This window comes from Tetrao urogallus, assembly GCF_951394365.1.
Source record: "Tetrao urogallus genome assembly, chromosome: 1".
Lineage (NCBI taxonomy): Eukaryota > Metazoa > Chordata > Aves > Galliformes > Phasianidae > Tetrao > Tetrao urogallus.
Window position 1 is genome coordinate 142,207,081 of NC_136813.1, and position 6,000 is coordinate 142,213,080.

The following is a 6,000-nucleotide window of genomic DNA, read 5'->3' on the forward strand; positions in this document are numbered from 1 at the left end:
CCTGCCCATTTACAAAATGTCTATATGCCCTATTATTTGCATAATAGTAATCTTTTTCTAACATATGGCTTTTTTCCTGCTTGTCGAGGGTCCAGTGCTCCTTCTGCTGATGTCTCCACTGACTCATGGGAAACACTATTGGAAGCATTGTTTAAAGGGTTGCATCATTTTCTGTTTTGCAGCCACAGCACACGTTGTACACCAATAGGGGAAACTGCTGAGCAAAGGCATTAAAATGTGGTCTCTCTCCCAGACGTATGACTTGTTTAAGGCCAGTTTGGATGGGGCTCTGGGCAGCCTGATTTAACACTTGATCTAGTGTCTGGTAACCCTGCCCATGGCAGTGGGATTTAAACTTGATGATCTCTGAGGTCCCTTCCAACCCAAGCCATTTTAAGATTCTATGATTCTGTAACAGATTAGAGTTACAGACTCCCTGCATCCTGGAAGGCTGTTGCTCAACCTCGTGGATCAGGTCATGTTAACCTAAGGACAGCTCAGAAATGAGTGACAGGAGAGTCCCATCTAATCCTGGCCCATGACAAAAATGAAGCATTACTTATCATTACTTACCATAGATATTTAGAGGTTTTACTTCAAATGACAAGGCTATGCAACCTACTTCACAAATATACTCTTTGCAATCCCTCACAAAACCCCTTATAACCTTCACAGTTCCTCTCCTATGCTTATGGCCCTGATTTCCATTTTCACACTGACTTGTCTCAATGAGCCAAGCCACCAATATCAGATAAATTAGCCCTCTTCAGCACAAGGAAGACAATCCTGTCAATGATATTTGCACACAGTAGACATCTCTGAGCCTTCAGACTGCCCTGGCTTAGTTCACCTAGCTATCTTGTGTCCTTAATCTTTCCATGCAAATCCTTCAGGGTCATAGGTATTGAGGGCAAGATTCTCAACTGGATCAAAAACAATTAGATGGATGACCAAGGTCCGAGAACCGACGTAAATTAGCACCAATCAAGAAGGTGGAGACTGGAACAAAGTCCAAAGAAGTTGGTGAATATGCATCAGGGAGAAGGGAATGGGGAGAGCAGAGAGTTGGCGGGATCAGGATCAGCTTTGTTCGCATATCAGCTAATAGGGAGAGATGGCTCTGGAGGGGAAGAAGACACAGCTGTGCAGGAGGAAATTTGAAAACCACATAGAAACTGGACTATGAGGCTGCCCAACTCCTATTTAGACTATTTAATGTGGAGAACTGGCTATATATGAGACTGAAATTGACATAACTGGGCAGAGCAAGGAGAAACATGCAGTGATTGCTCTTTTGATAAAAAGCTGATTTTGTTGCGCCTTTTTCTTTTCTTTTCTTTTCTTTTCTTTTCTTTTCTTTTCTTTTCTTTTCTTTTCTTTTCTTTTCTTTTCTTTTCTTTTCTTTTCTTTTCTTTTCTTTTCTTTTCTTTTCTTTTCTTTTCTTTTCTTTTCTTTTCTTTTCTTTTCTTTTCTTTTCTTTTCTTTTCTTTTCTTTTCTTTTCTTTTCTTTTCTTTTCTTTTCTTTTCTTTTCTTTTCTTTTCTTTTCTTTTCCCTCATAGCTGAAGTTTCCCAATTGGCAGACTTTTACCAACACCATAGTAAGAGAGCCCAGGGGGTTCTAGAAAGCTATTGCTGCTATTGTTTTGTGGGGGTGGCTGGAAAAAAGAGCTAAGGTTTGCAAGGAGTTGTTTACTTTTGAGAGTTTGTTCTTTTTTCCTTCCTGTGATTACCACAGTCAGAAAGAGAACATGCAGAGGGAGTGCAGCCTGCTCTGCAATTCCAAACAGGTATGCACTGGACCTTGGGTCAGAAAAAACTGTGATTTAAAGCAGCTAAACATCTGGTTCTTCATGCTTGTTGAGCAAGATCTGTATCCTTTTCCTACTCTGTGCTCTGACCTGACTTTGCTAAGCAACTGCAGTGTGCCCTTCCTCCATCACCCCACACCTCCCCTTAGCTTGGATTTCCGGTCTCACCTATTTTTCTCTTCCCTTTTTGACTCTCAGTAGTTTTGTGTGTTTTTATATTTGAAAAAATTAAATCGGTTTAACTCAGGAACGAAATGACCACACTTATGTGCAACTCAGGCAGGTCAACCAAAAAGTCTGGATGCAAATAAGAGCTTAATTCAAATCATAGTGGTTAGTGGAATAATTCAGGTGGACCTTCTTCCAGCCAGGAGATCTTGTTTCTTTCCAAAATGTTTCTTGTGGTACATCCTCTTTGCTTGTGTCTTCAGGCAAACCTGTTCTGTCCCTGGGCCAGTTTTTAGCTCACTTCCAGGCCATTTCACACGTTCTTACTTTTGTTGAAATCCATCTTTCACAGCGTCTATCCAAAATACCCACACAGACTAATGTTGTTTTCAAGGGACTAGCAATAAAAGCTCACCCCTGGCCTCCTGAAGCCTGTCAGAATGGAAAGGGCAGGAAGGGAAACAGCCTTTCATTCCATCTCTTCAGAGCTAAGGGGTTTTAGAGTAAATGTTTTAGAAGAAAACCTAAATAGATTTTTTTTTTTTTTATCAGCTAGAAAAAATAAATATCTGCATCTCAAACTGGCAAAGAATTAACTACCCAAATAGCGGTTTTCACAGTCATTTCAGGGACAGTGTGTGCCTTCATGGGACAGCTTGTAGCATCATGTGACATCATGTGATACATGATGGCCACCTAAATGATCTGCAGCCTGTTAAAGGATTAAAGAGTATCAGCCATCAACCACGTGCCATGAATTCATGGCAGCTGCCCCTTTACCTGCACTTCAAATTGCTCTAATAATCACATTCTTTGCCGTTGCATTCCTCATCTTTGTCATGCAGCTGAAGTCAAGTCTACAGGGCAGAATCTCACTGAATTCTTCATCATCTTCAATTAAATGTAGGTGCTGCTATTTACAAACCCCACGGGCCTTGTCAGCTTTTAACCATTTCAAACACTTCCAATAGCAGAAAGAGCCATTTCATCTGCTCCTCAACAATAGAAAGAGCTAATTTAACACTTCTCTTTCTTTCTCTGCAGGAAACACGCTCTTGACTCCAGGATGGTACCTTTTGCTTTGTTTATAGCTGCTGAAGCTAAGAAATCGTTTAGGGCCTGCAGCAACATCAACCTTGCTTGTCACTCTCTGAAGCCTTGCTATTCCCTCCTTTTTTTTTTCCTGCCTATATGCATTTAGAGAACAAACGCTACTGCTGCTTTTGCTTTATTCCTTTGGCTAATCTCTTTTTACTGCCCTGAACACAGGGCCGTCCTTCGCAATGCTGCCAGGATTCCTGGGGAGGGAGTGGGTGCACAGTCTTTGTAAGCGCACCAGGCAATGGAAAATACCTCCTTACTGCCATGAAACACTTGATGGTGTAGGAAGCTACTCAGAGAGGCCTTCACAGAATCACAGAATCACAGAACTGTAGGGGTTGGAAGGGACCTCCTGAGATCATCGAGTCCAACCCCCCTGCCAAAGCAGGTTCCCTACACCAGGTAGCACAGGTAGGCATCCAGGCAGGTCTTGAACATCTCCAGAGAAGGAGACTCCACCACCTCCCTGGGCAGCCTGTTCCAGTGCTCCGTCACCCTCACTGTAAAGAAGTTCTTGCGCATGTTTGTGCGGAACTTCCTATGCTCCAGTTTCTGGCCATTTCCCCTTGTCCTGTCTCCACTCACCACTGAAAAGAGTCCGGCCTCGCCCTTCTGCCCCCCACACCTTAGATATTTATAGACCAAGATCAGGTCCCCTCTCAGTCTCCTTTTCTCAAGGCTGAACAGACCCAGTTCGCTCAGCCTTTCCTCATAGGGGAGATGCTCCAGGCCCTTCACCATCTTCGTGGCCCTCCGCTGGACTCTTTCCAAGAGATCCCTGTCTTTTTTGTACTGGGGAGCCCAGAACTGGACGCAGTACTCCAGATGAGGTCTTACCAGGGCAGAGTAGAGGGGGAGGATCACCTCCTTTGACCTGCTGGCCACGCTCTTTTTAATGCACCCCAGTAAGCCATTGGCCTTTTTGGCCACAAGGGCACACTGCTGGCTCATGGACAACCTGTCATCCACCAGGACACCCAGGTCCCTTTCCGCAGAGCTCCCCTCCAGCAGCTCATCCCCCAACCTGTACTGGTGCATGGAATTATTCCTCCCCAGATGCAAGACTCTACACTTGCTTTTGTTAAACCTCATCTGGTTTTTTTCTGCCCAGCTCTCCAGCCTATCCAGGTCTTGCTGAATGGCAGCACAGCCTTCAGGCGTGTCAGCCAATCCTCCCAACTTCGTATCATCGGCAAACTTGCTGAGGGTGGCCATTATCCCCTCATCAAGGTCATTGATGAAGATGTTGAACAAGACCAGACCCAGCACAGACCCCTGAGGAACACCGCTAGTTACAGGCCTCCAACCGGACTCTGCACCACCAACAATGACCCTCTGTGCTCTGCCAGAGTTCCCTACTTCTCCCCAGAAGTTACCAGCTTCTCCCCAGTTTTCACACACACAAAAAAAGGAGGAATAAAAGAGGGGAGATTTACGCTGAATATGTGAAAAAAGTTTTTTACAGTCCAGATGGTGGGGGATGTGCACAGGCTGCCCACATAAATGGTGGATACCCCATCTTCCAAGGTCAAGGTGCTCTGAGCACCCTGATCCAGCTGTGAATGTCCCTGTTCATTGCAGGGGAGTTGGACCACATGGCCCTTCTAACTCAAATGATTCTATGTCTGTATGGGTACATAAGTGTGTAGTGTTCAGGGTCTACCATATGATTGCCAGGGCTACCCCCTCCTCTTTTTAAAGAAATGTAGGTTCCTATCAAGGAGTCCTAAGTCTCAGTCTGCATTGCAGGTGTTTGTGCTATCTTTTATTGATGGCATTTAACAAGCACTCCTCCGTGCAATTCCCGCACTCTCAGATGCTTTGAATTCTACCAAATTTTAACCTTCAAGTTAACGGTTTTCTGTGTTACCTGTCTGCCTCAGGCCGATGTCTTAACTTCAAGCGATTCAGTCTTCCTTGATGAAGAGTCTGGGGAAAACACGCTGTTTTGCTCATTGTGACAAAATTCTGGTACCCTTTCAAAAGGGAACAATGCTTAGAGCAGGAGCTTGAAATCTGGCACGGAGGCAGTCTTTTCTGTCAACTGTTCTTTTTGCTGTCATTGCCACCGACAACTGTCAACTGGGCAAAGTATCAGTCTTTGAAGAGAATCAGTTCACACAGGTTTATTTCCAGTCCTTCCGGTTATAACAGTTACATTCCCTGAAGAATCATAAAATCTTTAAGGTTGGAAAAAACCACTAACATCATCTGGTCCAACCGTCAATCCCTCATAACTATGCCCACTAAGCATGTCCCTCAATGCCGTAAAGGCACAGAGTCGATGCTCTGTGCAACGCTTATTCTGACAGCTCAGCTTGCTGTGGGCAATGCATGGCCCAGACTCTCATGACAGCCAGCAGAGATTGTTGGCACTGGTTTCTGAGTGCCCCACCACCTTAACCACAGGAGCAAGATGGTGGAGAAACCTTCTCTACCTAATAATAAGGAAAAACTCCTCAGGAGAGGGGGGCTGGCAAGAAGTTGTGGATGAAGGATGACTGGGAAATGGAGAGGGGAAATAGAAATGCTATAAATAGAAGAGCAATGCTGGTTGATTGAGGATGCTCTAATGGGAGGCCAGGGAGGTGCCACCAGCAAGGACACCTATAGTTTCATGGAGCCAAGATAGGGGAGTTGCATAGCAATGAACCAGGGAAAAGAGTTGATCTGAATTGTGATGAGGTTCAGGTTTGTGCCACTGAATTCCCAGGAGATGCTTAGCTGGTGGTTGAGTTTTGGGGATCACTTGTGGAAGGCTCCTCCTCATGCTTTGCTTGTCTGGATCATGCTACAGCTCTATTTGACGCTACTTGATGGCAGTGTGCAAAGCTCAGGAGCGCTCTCAGCCTTTTCCAGCTGTGCCTTTCTTGATTCCCTCCTGCATCAGAGAGACTACATTTCCTCACCTGAAAACTGAGT